Source organism: Athene cunicularia, assembly GCF_003259725.1.
Source record: "Athene cunicularia isolate RWA chromosome 1 unlocalized genomic scaffold, athCun1 chr1_part1, whole genome shotgun sequence".
Lineage (NCBI taxonomy): Eukaryota > Metazoa > Chordata > Aves > Strigiformes > Strigidae > Athene > Athene cunicularia.
The window spans coordinates 52,655,809-52,673,907 of NW_020799091.1; the positions used below are offsets into that span (position 1 = coordinate 52,655,809).

The following is an 18,099-nucleotide window of genomic DNA, read 5'->3' on the forward strand; positions in this document are numbered from 1 at the left end:
TGTAGGTAGTTGTGGTGAAGACTGAATAATGGGGGTTGTTTCAGGCATTTAGGCAGGACAAGGATGTAATTTGATTTGACATTAGATTACTTTGGAGTATAAGAGTGAAACAGCTGGCTGTGTTCTTGGTTCAGGAACAGTTCTGACCTAGGCTATGCAAATATCAAATGATGGCTATCGAGAATACTGTCAGGACAGTTGAGGAAGCGTGTAAAGGAGTGTCTGAACCTGTAAGATTAGGCAGTGCTGGAAAATAAATAGAAGGGCTCATTATGACTAAAATAGATATTGGATCACATCAAAGTTCTTACTTCTCTGAGAATCCTGTGCTTCTGGTGCTGTGCAGACATGTAATAAGAAAACTATCGATCATAAAAAGTTCACAGTGTGAGAAAATGAGGAGAAGCAGAGGACAACTAGTAAAATCATCTCCTTTAAATCCTACAGATCATCAATGGCAGATTAAAGAACAAAGCCAGTCTTTCTGAATTTTGACCTGGTGTCCATTACTTATATTTCGCTACATATATGGTATTATTGTTATTCCATTCTTCACCTCATATTCTTAATGAATGATGCAATGTAGTATGAAATGTAATAGAGGTTCCCCCTAGCGATAGTGACTCATTTACTTCTTTTGAAATGTTGTTGCATGCATATTAAAAAGTGATGTTTTAATAGCAGCATAGTTTGGTGTTTTGCATGTCTTTGTGGTAGGATTTTTACTAATCTTTCCTGTCGAAGCTTGGATTATACCTGTCATGCTTCATGTAGATCAGCAAAGACATTCTTGTAATATTGCAGAATCCCTAAGCATTTCTTTGCATCTTTTGAACTGCATCGGGCTGGTTTTTTTAGTTCTTTTGTTCTTCAGATTTTCTAGTGAGCATGGAATTCCTTGAGTAAGCAGACTTTTGTCTAATACCCAGGGGTAGTAGGAAAATTCACATAAAAAAAAAAAAAAAAAAAAAAGTCTTACTTTGAAAATGTTGAGTTAGTAACTTGTAAAGAGCAAGCTTATCAAGTTGTCCTTTACATCCCAATACAGCATGCATCAGTGTTTCACTACAGGGGATCCTGTATAGCTGCCTAGTCCTGTCTCCTGCAAGACAGCAGGTGTTCACCTTCAGAAACTGCCAAGATGTGGAAATTCTGAATATTTATGGTTAATGCAAAAGTATATGTAACAAAAGATTCTTAAACCAGGTGTAAATATCTAAACTGTTAAGCTAGACTGCAGTGTAGCTAACTGCTTTAGACTGTGGTATGCTATTTGCATTTGGCAATCAAGAGGAGTATACTGTGACCATGAAAATAATCAGCTGTTAGCTTGGTTTGGGTTTTATTTTTAATACATAAGTGAATTGCTGAAGGTAAAATTTTATGGAATTTTCATTACAGAAATATGAAGGAGGAATAAAATCAGTTTTAAGATGCTGGTAACATTTTGAGTGTTTGTGTTACAAAATAACCCTCTTTTGCTGTTAACTTGTCATCAACCATGAAATACCAATAAGCTGGTGTCAGAACTGAAACGAAAGTATGTATCTGAATGAGTTCCAAAAAATACTCAAAGGGATAAATAATGTCCAGACTGTCCTAGAGAGTCAAAATTACATCAAGCCCTGTAGCCTATGTTCTCATGTGCTTGGGAAGAGAATATGACAAAATTATTTACAGGTCCTTTTTATATGTATCCTTGCACCATCTGGCAAATGAGCCAAAGGCAGCATCCAAAGATTTCCACTGGTGGATGTATTCTCCCTGATTTGTCTAACTACTTTTGGAACTCATTTTTACTTTCGGTCTTCACAGCATCCTGTAAGAATGAGATATAATTATAGACTGTATGAAAAACACTTCCTTCTATTTTTTTAATTGTGCTCTGTGGGGCACCTCAGGAGGAAGTATAACCTCACGTCTGTGTTAGAATTTATGAAGACTTATTCTCTATTTGTCTTCCTCGTAAATCTGTGTTGATTTCCACCCTCCTGTTGTTTCTTTTTTCCAAATTGAAGAGTTCTGATCTGTTTAATCACTGTGGAGGAGCTAGTCCATGCTTGCTCATTATTGCCCTCATTTCTACCTTCTCCAGTCCTACCATTTTCTTCTGTCTATGTGATGATTAGGGCTGTGTACAGCATTCATTGTTTGTAGTACTTCATGCCTAATCATTTATGCTGTGAAAGATGGTATTAGTTGTTTTCCTTATTTTCATTTTCACAGTAATTCTGGATATCCCATGTTGGACAATTGCCAAGAAACTAGTAAACACTTCTAGCAAATGACAGATGAAAAAGATTTCTTTCCTGATGGGTTGAAGTCTATCAGCGTGTTTATTTCCATCTATGCATATATTTGCCATTTGGATAAATACCATTAAGATTCTGAGATCATTCTGAAATTCTGTTGTATCAGTCATGATTTTGGTTTTTTGAGTGAGGCCCAGGGACCTGGACTATGCCATGGTATGTACCTGTGGAGGCTGCAGCTACATGCATTTCTGAGTTCATTGACCTCAGATGAGGTGCTTAGTCCCACCAGTCGGGCACAGACAGACCCTGCACTCAGGGTAAATCCTCTGCCATAATGGGGATGAAAGGAGGGGTGGAGAGAGCATTAGTTTGGAGTCATGGTTGTAAACCAGCCTGAATCAAACTCTGAGTGATTCAGACCAGTAGAAACATTTTATTTTGTGGTATTTTCGTCTTTTTCTAGAGAGAAGGAATGATTCTTTGCATATCTGGAAAAGCTATATCAACATTTTGTTTTATGAGGGAAGAGTATAAGAGTATGGCTAATTTATGCTGTACAGACATACTAGTAATATAAGAATCCTACCTACATATGTATTATCATCTCTCGTTTACATTCATAATTTCAAATTTTCATGTGTACATCTACATAAATCAACCATAATTCATTCTTTGTGCTATTATTTATGTGTCTTTTTTAGCTTTTTGTCTCATCTTCACATGTTTGAATCCTGTCCAAATGCATCCTTTATTCATCCTTTCAGTATTGATCCTATCCTTCTGCCACACAGCTATATTACACTGTTTTAGTAGCTCCTTATGACAGCAGCCTGCTTATTCGTAAGAAAATGTTACTTTTCGTGTTCTTTTTCTCATGTAGGACATTAAGATGTTTCTGTTAATGATTCTTCCTGTATCGTCACACTATAATTGCCCCATGACTTTGAAGAAAATTTTAAACAAAGTGCATGAAGTAAAAGATAAATCTCATAACAGAAATGAGACAATACTGCCATCAAGAATATGTCTTTAATACTTTCACAGTAAAAGACAAAATATGGCTTTGAAGACCCACTGAGAGGACACAGACTGCAGTGAGTCCTCCCATTTTCTCATGCCTGTCCAGAGACACTGCAGCTTCAGGGCATCACTGACTGGAGCTGCATCTGTCCCAGCAGAATAGACCTAGCACAATAATTCTGTATGCCAAAAAGTATTGGTGAATATCAGTATGTATTTAGGTAGTTCTTATCTCTCACAGGGATTTCATAGGTTAAACTCCCCACAGAATCAAAGTATATTACCATTTTAGAATCTTTATAAGAATGATGCTAAGAATATTAAATAATCTGTTTGAGAATAATGATGAGAATATTAAATACAGCACAAAGCTAGATTTTAAAAAAGAACAAAGGACTGGGTAATTCAGGCCTATAGACAAAAGCATCAAAGAAGCATACAGTTCATTCTTGTCCTATGTAAAAGTAGGCAGAGAAATCAAGTCTCTAAAATATTTAGTATCAATATTTTGTTGTAGTGATAAAGTCAGCCCTTGAGTTAATTAGTTAAATGCAGGAGAAAAAAAAAATATCTGAAATCAGCTAACCTATTATTTATTGTCAGTACTTGTTTCCTTTTAAAGATTACTGCATTGTCAAAGGTGATGAATCTAAGCAGTAAGTATTCCTATTTACCTCAAAACACATCCTAGAGTTAGCACTGATGATACTCATTTAAACTCTATATTTTTGCTGATACTTACTTGACACATAAGATCTATGAGCAAAGACAAAACTTTCTTACCTCTTCATTGGTTATTTTGTAATTTTAACTACAGGTAGGATGAAAATGCTGCAAAAAAATTATATTTTTACTTTTAAAAGAAAACTGGATCTCATAGTACAGCAGTGGATACTATGGGAACATTGGGACTATGTGATGGCATCATCTTGTCCTGACATTCATGTGGATTTAGGATACATGTTGTTCTTTGCTATTTTTTTTTTAAGTGTTAGTTCTTAGAAGAGAGTAACACTGTAATGCTTGTTTCACTGAAGTAATCTTTCTAGTCCACATTCAAGGCCAAGATTATATGCAACACCGGAAAGTCTTTCCCTTCCCCTTTAAATTATATAGGCTCTTATCTGTTAATTAGAAGGCATCTTATGTTTTCTACGATGATGTTATGATAGTCATATTTATAGACATCAGAATTGTTATTTCTGGTAGGATTATGTTTTAGTAGAACTTCTATTTTTGAAGCTGTATGTGAAACTTTTATATGTCTATTTTGACACATAAAATCTCATGTTCTTTTTTGCCTTTTTCTGTTCAAGGTTTACACAGCAGTATGCATAAATGCTTTATATCAGGGAGGTGCAATTATCAGGGGACAGTGGGGGCCAGCTTCTCCTTACTGCACTTACGGTTCAATGCTGCAAGTTTTTTGTCAAAGAGAAAAGAGTGATTTTATTATCTTGCAATCTTGTGGAAGTATCCCTTAAAAATGGAAGGGAAAAAAAAAATCTCATCTTGCATGAAGAGGTGGACTTTGTGCCCAGAATATTCCAGATGTAAGAATACACTTCAAAGAATTACTGTTGCGTAAACTACATCTTAGTTCCTGGAATCAGCATACATTTAAACCTGCAGAGTTGAAATCTGAATTAAATTCATGTTGCTTTGTCATCACTGAAATACTTTGTTATACCTGTAGGTTTTTTTAAATCACTATGTTTTCAAATTTTATTTGTTAAAAGATGCTGTTCATTTATTTATAGCTTGCTGGAAGAATGGATCCATAATTGGATTAGAACTGATAATTGTTCAAAACTGAAAAACAAAATTGCAAGTTTCTTGATTCAGTATCACATTTCTCAGTCCATCACTGTTTTTATAGTTCCATGGTCACAAAATTATCTGCTTGCACATAAACATTATCTGTATCTTCTGCTTCCAGCCACCCAGGCTGGAGCTCTTTCAGCAGGTACCTTGCTGGGTGACCAGCAGGTGGATAATGGGGGGGAGATGCTGAATGTGTAGATCAGTAAAGCAATTACTGCATATGCAGTCTTTCACCCTTTTATATAATGTGTAAACATGAGACTGTGCAAAAAGGAGCAAGTAACATTTGCTTACTCCAGTCATTTCTTGGTGTACCTTTGAATAGATAGAGGGTCGTTTAAAAATCAGGGAAAAGGTAAGGAAAGCAAAACATGAGAGAAGATTAGTGTCATCCAGAGCAGTTAAGAGTCAATAAAATTTTTACAAGAATGTCAAGGGAAAATGAAGGACTTGAGAGAAAGTAAGCTTATTAATAAATGAGAAGGTAGATTAAATTAATGATTAATGACTCTTAAGTAGCCAAGTGCCTAAGTGATTTTTAAAAAATCAATCTTGGGGAAAAAAAAAGGAAAGGCATGGGCAAGCAGAAGTGGGTTGGCCCACTGGCCTGTACCCCAGGTCTCAGGCAATACACAGTTGTACAATCCCAGGTGAAAAGCAGGTACTAAATCGGGAGGCCGAGATCTGCAGTCTGGTCTTGGCTTATTTTGTGTTCTCAAATCATGCTCACACAGTTTATCTGCCAGTGCACACTGTTTCAGCTACACTGATTTGCAGGCTGTGCAGCAAGGAGTGACAGCTGATGAGGAATCGCTGCCTCTGCGACGGCCGACTGTTCAATACCTGGGTTTGGTTGGTTAGGTGAACTCCTTACACGGTTTCTCTCTCTTACAGCCTGCATTATGGTCTGGCCCACAGCAAGTAAGTGGGGTAAATGGTAGTTGGATTTACAGCAACTCAGACAAAAAGAAGTTTGCAAATTGTATAAATATGAATGGAACCTGTGGATTTAAACACAGCTTGTTACAACTGTAATTTTTTCTAAAAAAAAAAATTTTTTAAAAAAAAAAAAAAAAAAAAGAAAAAAGTGAAGGCACTGGAGGATTAGGACAGAAAGCTAAGGTTGTATTCATCTTCAAAAAGAGAAGGGGAGGGAAGGTAAATGATCCTCATGAGTCCTGTTCTGTCAGTCTAAATTAAATCCTTAAGGGTAAGAAGAATACCTTTAGAAACAAATAGTAAATTAAAGAGTAGTAGGCAGCTAGTTTAGAAAAAACCCAAACATGTGCACTAAGTAGAGTGATATTTTAAGTAGAGAATCACATTCCCAGAATGTTTTTACTGTCAGTGATTAAAAAAGCAGAGAATGAAGAGAGGATTGATATAGTGTGCATAGAGTCCTTTTCCCTCTTTGATGGCAATTCATGCTACTGGTAGTTGTCTTCTGAGCCCTAAGCAGTCTATAATGAAATAACCAGAAGGCATCTCTCAGCCTGCATTCACTCAAAGCAGTTCTTTTTAATACAAGTTAGTTTTGCATTCATGGATGTATATATGCTTAAAATATATCTACATAGTTTAGCACTGTATATTTGCAGTATTTGTCTTTTTCCCTCTGCACATGTAGTATGTACATGTATTTATGGGGATTTTTTTCTCTCAGAATTTCTCAGGCTGTGCAGTTTGAATGGACAGTCAGATTAATAATGTTAATAAGAGGTAATAAATAACCTATTCATTTATTAAGGAGGAACACAGGGTAAGACAAATGGGTTTATTTTAAATCAACTTTTATTTTACATATGTAATATATTTACGTTTAGAGTATGCTAGGATGTAAACAATACAGTGGGACTGAGAGAGGTTATTTTGGAAAGCAAAGCAAACGAGGAAAAAAAAAAAAGCCCCAAAGAAAATCTTAAACACAGCTGAATGAGAACAGTTTTATTGGAATTGGTGTAGGAAAAATACCTCTCCTTCAACATTAACTTTTCTACAGTTATATGGTTTGGTGCTCTAAAAAAACTTAAACCTTCATTTATTTCTATAATATTTTCATTAATTTTGATAAATATTTATTGAAATGGACATTACTTTTCTATCAAATAATGCTGAAGGACATCTCTTTGCAGATTTCATTAGTATTGAGGAATAATTATAGGAATGGTATATATATCCAGGAAATCCAAGTAGCTGTCCGATTTTTTTTACAAGAATACACTACTTGTTTTCTAGTAAAGGCACACAAGCATATGACACACTGGAGAAACCACAGGCTACCTTAACTAACCAGTCACTTAAGGGTCAGTCCTGCGATATGATTAGTAGGATTTTTCTTTTTTGTTTCACCTTCAAATAGCAAAGACAAATGTAGAAATTATGCATATCATCAACCCTGTAGTTGTTTCCTCCTTAACAAATACTGGTAATTCCCTTTGCTTTCTGTAAGAAGTGCTCTGATAACCAACAGCAGTGCACATGCTGATGAAGCTGACAGTGTTACAGGCTTAACCTCACTTCAAAGTACGACATGATATACTTGCTACATACACTTATACAGATGTATCAAATGACTGAAAAGCTATCAGGCTCTTGGTTCTTGTTATCTTTCTTTATTACTATCGGTTTGCTGCATCTGTAGTTCCTTCTGAGTTTACTTGTGGGTTTAGAGTTGTTACCTTAAGATAACATGCATTCACAGTAATTTAAAAATCAAAATAGAGAGAAGGCATCAGAAATTAAACAGCCTTTGGTTGTTTTGTTGTTGTTGTTAATTATTATTTTTTTTTTTCTTTAAGCTGCTGCAGTTAGATAATTAGCTATTAAAAAAGCACAATGAAGTGACTTGAGAAGGAATATATGAATTGCTATCCATGCTGGAAACTGCTTTTAAAAGTTCTTCTGGAGAAACTGGCTGCCCATGGCATGGATAGGTGTCCTCTTTGTTGACTAAGAAACTGACTGGATGGCCAGGCCCTAAGAGTTCTTGTGAATGGAGTTAAATCCGTTTGGTGGCCAGCCACAAGTGGTGTTCCCAGGGCTCAGTATTGTGCTCAGTTCTATTTAATATCTTTAACAATGATCTGGACGAGGGGATTGAGTGCACCCTCAGTAAGTTTGCAGATGACACCAAGTTGGGTGGGAGTGTTGATCTATTTGAGGGTAGAAAGGCTTCACAGAGGGATCTGAATAGGCTGTATAGATGGGCTGAGGCCAATTGTATGAGATTCAACAAGGCTCAGTGCCAGGTCCTGCATTTGGGTCACAACAACTCCCAGCAGTGCTACAGGCTTGGGGAAGAGTAGCTGGGAAGCTCCTGGCAGAGAAGGACCTGGGGGTGTTGGTTGACAGCCGGCTGAGTATGAGCTGGAAGTGTTCCCAGGTGGCCAAGAAAGCCAACAGCATCCTGGCTTGTGTGGCCAGCAGGACTAAGGAAGTGATTGTCCCCCTGTACTCAGCACTGGTGAGGCCACACCTTGAATGCTGTGTTCATTTTTGGGCCCCTCACTACAAGAAACATGTTGAGATGCTGGAGCGTGTCCAGAGAATTGCAACAAAACTAGTGAAGGGTCTAGAGCACAATTTCTATGAGTGGCTGAGGGAACTGGGGTTGTTTAGCCTGGAAAGAAAGGAGGCTGAGGGGAGACCATATGGCTCTCTTTAACTACCTGAAAGGAGGTTGTAGCGAGGTGGGTGTCAGTCTCTTCTCCCAAGTAACAAGGGATAGAACAAGAGGAAATGGCCTCAAGTTGTTGGTTATCAAGCACAGGAACAGGCTGCCCAGGGAAGCGGTTGAGTCACCATCTCTGGATATATTTAAAAGACCTGTAGATGTGGCACTCAGAGACGTGGTTTAGTGGTGGAATTGGCGGTGCTAAGGTAACAGTTGGATTCAATGATCTGAAGGATCTTTTCCAACCTAAATGTATGTTTAATTATTTGTCTCTTGATAAAAAATACATAAAACCTAGTGGTCCCTGAAAACAAGCATACCGAGATACCAGGGTGAGCAATAGTTTATGCAGATATTCTACAAATAGCAGTCTTGTAGCTGAAGGGTAGTGTTATGGACATGAATGTTAATGGATTAAAACTTTTCCCAGGACTATAGTATTAAGTTGCTGTACCAAGCGTATTCTAGGAAAAAAGTATGTAACTTTTGCCTTTGAAATTTACATTATATTTAACCATGTCATTACAGTCCTCAGAACCCCAAAGTAAAACTCCCTAATCCTATGAGACTGACTCAAAATGCCTATGATAAAACTGAGAGCAGCAGTTTTTTTGAGCTTTTGCTATGTTATTGGGTCACAACCATCAAGCATAACCATCAGGCTTTATATGCAAGCTGAGATTAGTATTCCTATAACTGCTGTCATATAACTCATGTAGCTTCTCAAATTGAGACTGCAGAAAAAGTAGAAAATACATGTAATTTTATTGCAAACCCCGAGAAAACTTCAAGACGTAGCAAGAAATAATTTACTTCCTAGGATCTTAATTCTCTCGCAGTTGCCTTCCCTAAAGGAAGCGGAAGAATTCAGAAAAGGATTCAGTCTGTGTTGCTAAGGGTCCTAGTTAGCCCCTAAATTTTAGGTGCAGCTTCCTTATTGTACTTGTCCCCAGTGAGGGAACCTGTCACTAAATGAGGTATAAAAGGTATCAACCACTGAATAGAAAAGGTAATTCTGGTTCAGTTATCTTGCACTGGTTGATTCAGGAATAGTTTGTTTGCCTTCAAAGATGTTATTTTACATTAAAATCACTGGGACCAGGCTCTGGTCCTTTATCTTTTATTAGTATTTATTTTATTTTTGCTACCAATGTTCTCCTCTAGGTGTTTTTGTACAAATATCCCCTAGATTTTGGGGGACATGATACCAAATGGCCTTCTTTTTGCCTTTTCAAATGCTATAGCATCTAACTAAGTGTATGTTGTCATCAAGTGTTCCATCAGTTTGCAAAGGGGAAAAATCTGATCCCACAAAATCAACCTGGATTTAGAAAAGGATGCTGTATTTTCTTCAAAATAATTCTGAATGAAGTTATCTTATGTAAAAATTTAAAATAAATAGAGTGTATAGTATATGCAAATAGCATATAGTTATATTTATTATTTAAAAAGATAGTATTTATTTAGAATAAATCCTGCATTTAAAATGAAAATTAATAGTGTCTATAGATAGTATTTTGAAATTTAATTAATATTCCTCTGAAATTAAAACTTCATTCCATGTATCAACCACGCAAATCTGGGTTTCTGCATATCATAGCATGTATAGCATGAATCTGCTGTATGTATAGACCAAAGAGATATATAGCATATGCATGCTACAGTGAGAATATTATTAGTAACACCTAGTAGGGCAAATAAACAAAGAAAATTAATTGTAATAGGATGTGGTAAGTACATCATAATATCACCATCTTCATAAAGCCTGTTTTTTCACTGTAACTGAGAACATTTTCCAAGTAATTAATTTTTTACATCAAAGTTTGTCTTAAATATCTTAAGTCCATTTTCCTTTATCAATTGAGTTTAAATAACTAAAATTCCATTAATTCCATTCAGGAGAACACATAAAGTTTATGAGGGCTTCAATGAGGAGTCAAAAAGAAGCATAGAACAAAGTGTTTTATAGATTTAGATTATATACTGCACTATATTTAGGCAATGAACTGTATCTAACACATATTTAATATTACTTAGCATAATGAGACTCTTATTCTGATTGGGATGAATGAGTGTTTTTGTAATAAAATAAAACAAAATTTACTTAGGTAGTACAAAACTACTTCTGAGATAAATTATGAATGAGAAGGATGAACTATGTTTCATCTTGAATGATAATATGGAAGAGTAAAATAAATTGATAAAACAGAGGAAACAATCCATTCTTTCTTTTCAAATTGTGCTTCAGTGATATTATTATGAAATCACAGTTGTCAGTGCTTGAAATTTGTATTTTAGCATGTTCCTGTTAAAAAAATTTAAAATTTACTGTATGTAAGACAGATCCCGGTTCATTTGTGTAGTAAGTAAGTTGATTCTTATGGAGCTACGTAAGTAATTCTTTTTCTAAAATAACCCAGAGAAGCTAATAAATGTTCTGGATTAATGGCTTTGCTTAATTTCTGTGTGAAAGCAAAAATCCCATAATAATGTCACTGAGTTTATTATATGGCTGTTAAACTGCATTAATTTATTACAGGTGGTTCCTTAGAGCTACTGTATACAAAACCATCATTAAGTCAGTAGCTCTGTTTTATTTGCTGCATGTCACTGGAATTTAAAATGAAAAATTGAAGAATTTCTTCTTTATCACTTTAATTTCTGTTTATATGTTGGTTTGCTAAAATATGTTCTTTACAAGATTTTTTTTTATGATTCAGTAATGGGGCAAGAGGACACTATTAATTTTGCCATAACATTGCAATCAACATCAGAAGGCAAATCTTTAGAAATCGAATTGTGAAAACTGACACGATGAGTTACACTACTCACTGAAAGATAATGTATTTTCAATACGTAATTTTAATGTATTTTCAATATATAATTTTATAACTAAGCTTTACCTGTAGAGATTACTCTGTAGACAACAAACCAATTTTATTTGCCCTGGTAATTCAGGAAGTGAGTAATTCTGAGTTTATGCAAGATACATGTGCTGTATACATTTTGTGGGATCCCGGTTTCTGACAGACACTTCATACAGAAGTGTCAATGGACCCATTGGTACAGTGAAAGATAAACCAGGCTCTCTATTACTTGCTTAAACATCTGAGTCTTTCTAGACCTAACACTGACTTAATTTTTTAATGAGAAAATATGTTGACTAGAAGATGTAAAACCCCCTGGAGCTAAAATAATTTCATTTTCTTAAGTAAAATTGCTTATTTTTGGTTTTAGCTTTTCAGCATGTAATTTAGATTTCTGTAGCCTTTTTGGTAGCAGCAAAGAGTGTGAGTAAATGCAGGGAGATAGAGGTGGACATAAGGGAGCACTTGTATCTATATATTTGAATTTTGTCCCAGCTCTGTATCAGAAAGAGTTCAGGCTCTAAATCTGAAGCACTAGCTGAGTAGTATGTAACACTTAAGAGAGAAATACACAGTGAATATATGTTGAAGAAAAAGGGTTGAAACAATAGTATACCCTGGAAAGACAAACAGCTAAAGATAACACAGCCAACAATAGAGGTACTTAAACTTTTCCATAAAAAGATGGCTACTGAGTGGACTCGAGAAGTATGTTCACATGAAGAAGCAAAGAATCTGATCCTGTGCTTGGAAATATGCATTAATTTCGCATCTTTAAGCTCCTAATCATGCAATCAGCTCATGCAAAGAACTCCACTAAGTTAATGATATTGCTTAAGAGTTTTTGGGATCGGGACCCTAATCAGCGTTTTCCTTCTTTCTCACACTTGCAGTGTGTGTGCAGCTAATTGGTGTTTTGACTGAGTCAACAAAAGAATGGTAACACCAATGAATCAAAGGAAATTTCTCATTAGAATGTGAAGCTAAAGAAGTACTGCTTTCCAGAACAAATATTATCCTCGAAAAATATTCTCATTAAAACAAATTGCCCTTTGTGGCATAATAAAATTTGTGTAAAGAGAAACATCTGGCAGAATCATATAACCTATTGTAGCATAACATTTGGAATGAATTAATTTATTTTATTGTCATAACCTGCTTTTTGGGCTTATCCCGATTTTAACCAGATTTAAATGTATGAATGTGTTGCTTTATGTCATTTTATCATACTCAACTTGTATTCCTTTAAAGTAATTTTATTCTGCACATAAACCCTGGAAGATAGGATTTGTTGGAATTAAAGTTCAGACAAGGTTTGTAGACCTTACTTTGTATACAGTAGCACATTTCATCACTAAGTGTTTTACAAATCTTCCAACATGTGGAGGCACTAAAGTGCAGGTGTCCCAGCGCTGAGAATAAAGTTTGCCTTACAGTAAGCAATAGGAAAAAAATATGTTCAGGTACTTAATCTAGAATTTCTTTGTTTTACCCTTCATGTTTATAATATAAGTACTCCCCACTCCTTTTACAGTCAATGGAAAAAAAATGAGTCATATTCCAGACTTACTCCACTGGAACTCTGTTGGATGCCACTGTGAAAAAGAATCTAGACTTGGTGCCTGAAATACACATCTACAGTGCAGATGTCTATCTTTACTTGGATTAATTGCACCATGAGTGGTATACTTTGAATTCAGTGATGAAATGAGATAAAGAGGTGACTGATTTTTAACATTGTTTAAGTATGCTCAGAAAGGTCACAATTTTTTCATCATGTGCCAACAGTTGCTGACCACTTAAAAATACTCAGTTCTTACAGATTTTAAAGTTAGAAGAACATATGCTGAATAGATATCTGAAGTGTTTGTGCACAATAATAATATGGAATGGAAACAATGTAGAATAATACAGATGCCAAAGAGATGCCAGGTTAACCAACTGAATTTTATACCTAATCTTATCAGTATTTCATACCCGAGCTGCAATCATCAAGCTACTCATTTCAGAAGCAGGGGAGTAGGACACACATTGCTTATCCATCTCTGCTGCATGAGACAATGGTTTTGTGAATTAAGCACTCGTTCATGATACTAAGTACTGAGTGAAAAAAATGCCATTAAAAGAAAGAACGATGGGTTGAGACAGAGAAGAGAAATTTAGAAATATTTAAATTCAAAATAATCTAGTAAACCAAACAGAGTAATACAGAGTAATCAAGTTCATGTGCTTATGATATTGGTGGTGTTTCAGCTCAGTTAATAGTGTTACAAGCTGTGTTTCCACTGACTGTGTGTACAGTAATATGTTCAGAGGTTTCAGAAGTTATACTTACAAAGCTATTTTTTGAGAGGAAGGAAAGGGAGTAAAATAACAATATTACATTATATGAAGTAGAGCTCTTCATCTATTGTATTTTTTAACAATCAAAGTCAGATCAGACACCCCACCATTTAACTTCTCATTTAAATTGGTCATCTGTTTTCCTTTCAGTTATGTTAAAAAAAATAAACTTCCTTGTGAACAAATCTTCAAGAACCATAGAAGTTTCTCATCATTCAAAAGATTCATATAATGAAACATTTCTTCAAAATAATTATACATGCCCATATTCTAAATTACTTTTCATCTACTAAATGCCTTTCACTTGCTGCAGCTAGCAAAGAAGGAACTGAATGTATATTTTCTCATAGTTCCTGTCTATCAGGCTGCTCTGGGCTCCTCAGCCAGCCATGCAAGAAAATGAATAAGCATGACGTTGATAAATCAGTTGTCATATGAGAATTTAAGGGTAAAAGAACTTCCACTAAATAACTCATACAGTGAAAACATACTTCCAATTATAATATCATAATGTCATTCAAGGACATACCAATGGATTAAATTCTTTTAAAAAAAATTGTGTGAATATAAAAAGGAGTTTAATGCATAAAATTTTGTGCACTTTGCGCTTTAAAAATTATTTTGAAGTATATTTTTGGAAGAAAATCTAGTCTTCTGATAGTATTGCTCAACATGATATGTACATACTTCATATTCAGTGTATACAGAAGATAAAATCAGTTTTAACGTCTGGTCCAAAGTCCATTTAAGTCAACAGAAAGAATTCCATTAATTTGAATGGGCTTCAGGGACAGAGCCCTCTCCACATATGTTTGTTATCTGACTAGCTAAGGTATACAAACCCTAATTCAAATAATTCTTTCTAGGAACATGAGTAATTTATCTAGGAATTGTGCTGGGTTTTTTTTCAATTCATGATAATTTGACCCTAATCATCCCAGTAATCATCACCCCACTCCCTATTTTAGAATACCTAAGGAGTATTTTGAAGTAACTAAAGTAGTGTGACTACTCTGTTATTGCCATCTTTGGTAACTGCAAACGCTTCTAGCAGTATCTAGCTTTATGTTCAAGAATATTATGTCAACCAATGGAAGTATGTATGAGTCAAAGTTTGAGATAAAAACAGATATTGTTTTTCTGTAATTGAAATTGAGTCATGTTAAAGCTAATTTTGTTATGCTTTGTTTTGGGTATTACTTCTGAAGCAAATTGAAGTATTTGAGACATTTAAAAAGTAAGGTAATAATGTTCTTAATAATTTGTTGAATTATGTTTATTGTTACTGTATTTGTTATGTCTTGGTATCAAAACCGAGACTGCATGACACAGAGAAATGAGCACAGGAGAATATGTATTTAAGGATCTTTTAATATGGGTATAATATTGAAAATGTTATCTGAAAACAGAACCTATGCTTTATGATTTGCCTGTTGTAGAGAAGTTCTAGAAATACAATTTTGTGATTTAAGAAGTTGCCTTTAAAATGCCTGATATAGAGCAGTAATTTCAGATGAGAGATGTTATATTATCTTGGGTATTTTAAGTACAGAGTAAGTAATAAATAGATTATGTCTAGTAAAGTGATTTAACTAAATATTGCATTGGGCTTTCATAAATGATTCTGATAATTGCTTTGGTGTTTTCTGATGAGAGTGAGAAACAGGTGTAGAAATTTAGAAATCTAGCTTTACAAAGTGGTTGTCACCCGTTGATTAACTGTTTGCATACATGACTGATTCTGCAAAGCACAGCAGAGCAGTACTTCCAAATGACAATAGTAGAATAAACGACATAATGTTATTAGTTAATGAGAGAAATTGCAATCCAGTATTGTAATAACAAATGCATGAGGGAGCACTGGCAGCTGCTGTTGGAATGCAAAACAACAGCATCTGAAGCACGATCTACTTACTGTCATGGGCTTTACTGGGTGATATGTGGAAGTTGTGTTGTACTCTTAAGGTCTCACAGGGATTCATTTTTTGGCCATGTGAGTGAAGATGAACTGTATGAATATAAAAGAAAGCAGTAGTGAGGTTTTACAAATTTGCTTCTGAAATACGAATTGTAGGTGTTCCAGGTCTGAATACACTCACTTGTTTGTGCAAGGTTGGCTTTCATATTTAATCAAGACTTAGGCACTGCTTGTGGCACTGCAGTTATCGATAATAAGCAGTCTAAGTTCACATAAAAATAGGAACATAATAATACATTTAACTTAAGAAAAAAATATGATCTTTGACCATGTACTCAGACCACAAGAATCTTAGTGATATTTCATTTTTATGACAACCACAAAAATACAGCTATTTAATTCTAGCGTGAATTCATCCATTTTTTATGCGTAGCTTAACTACTAATGTACATGAATGGTTTTGAATAACGTTTTTAAAAGTGGTTTTGTGGTGCAAAGAGGTGGGATTCAGCTCATCTAATTAGAGATGTTTTCAGTCTAGATTTTTACAACTGAGGTAATAATTTGGGGAGAAAAATGGACATCTGCAGGTCATTACTGATCTATTCCATATTGGTTGTACATTTAAGAGTGGGAGGTTTCATACAGGAGTATAGATCAGTATATTTCTCTCTATAAATAGAGGCTGTACATCTAACCAATAGCTTGATGTTTACCCAGAAGATATTAGGGGAGAGAAATATTCCTCATAATTTCAGAAGCTTCTGAAATTGAGGCATCCCCCTAAGACTGAAATTCGGAGTCCTGGATGAGATAAATCTACCATATTCCCTATTAAGACAAAAAAAAAAAAAAAAAAAAAAAAAGAGAGAGAAATGTGTAAGGGAGGTAAAACCACGCACAGTAAGTTTATGCCAGCTTGAGAAGGAGCTGTGTGGTTTTTTGATCTATCTTTATACCAAGGTCCTGGTTATAGATGGTTAGAGGTAGGAGGAAGTTTTTAAAACTCATTATTCTCCTGACCCAGAGTCTTTCACATGCCAAATCATAATTCTGCCTTGAAGACTTCTCAGTGCAGAGGTTCACCAAGTCCCATGTAAGTTTTCCTTTTTTTATACACCAATAGCATATCTTTTCCTTTCCCACATGGCATAGAAGACTCATGTTCAACCTGATATCCACTACAGCCCTCAGATGTTTTCTTTCCTGTAGGCAGTTATTCTAGAGCCTGGATTTGTGCACTTCTGCCCCAGTGTAGTATTTTTCACTTCCCTTTGGGGAAGTTCATCTTGTTTTTACAGAAGATGTATCCAATATACAGTGATCATTTTGAATTTTAGTTCTGTCAGCAAGAATGCTTACAGCTATCTCTAGCTTGGCAACACCTTCAGATTTCACAATTTCACATTTCTTAGAACTTTCATTTTATCATACTGCTCATTAAGGAAGACATTGATAAGGCCAACGGTAAATCCCCAGCAATCTCAATCCATTATATTCTTGTTAACAGGGAACCATTGACATCTCTCTGAATATAGCTTTCCAACTGGTTTTACATATAAGAATGTTACTGTAAAACGTTTTGACTTACAAGAGTAACTTAATTGAGACCATTTTTAGTCCTCTTATGAGAGCATTATGTTCTCATAATTCATCAGAATTCATCGGAGTTCATCAGAAGCTTCACTAAAGCTTGTTCTGCCTACTAAACAAGTAAAATCTTGTTTTACTCTCTCTCTCTTACACACCCCCACACACCTACACGCCCCCACCCCACTTACAGAAATTGGTTTTGAAAAATTGTTTTGGCTCTTAGATCATCCCTTTTGCTAAGGCTTGCAGTCTTTTTGTTTGCTAATGTATTTCAGTATTTTTCTAGCGATGGAAAGCAGTCTGATAGTTTTCCAGCTCTTTTTGCTTTCCCTTTTTTAAGGATAGATAGGTAACTTGTTTGATTTTTTTTTACAGTCTTCCAGAATCCCATTCATCATCAATGAGTTTTTTAAGTACTTCTGAAACTGCTTCAGCAAATTCTCTATACTCCCTGAATTTCATGATGTCTGGATGATTTAAAGCCAACTAACATGTTTGTATTCTCTAACCCGTTTCCTTTTTTTCTATCTTAAATGCTTTGTTGTTTGTGTTAATTTCATTATCTGCCTGATTGCATCTAACCTTTTTAGTGAAGACTGAAGCAGT

The 18,099-nt window shown here is 35.1% G+C and overlaps 1 protein-coding gene across 1 annotated transcript in view; it reads left to right on the top strand.

Annotated features, from left to right (window-relative positions):
* GPC5 (glypican 5) overlaps positions 1–18,099 on the top strand; it is a 744,086-nt gene that overhangs the window by 100,772 nt on the left and 625,215 nt on the right. The gene's annotated exons all lie outside the window — the stretch shown is intronic.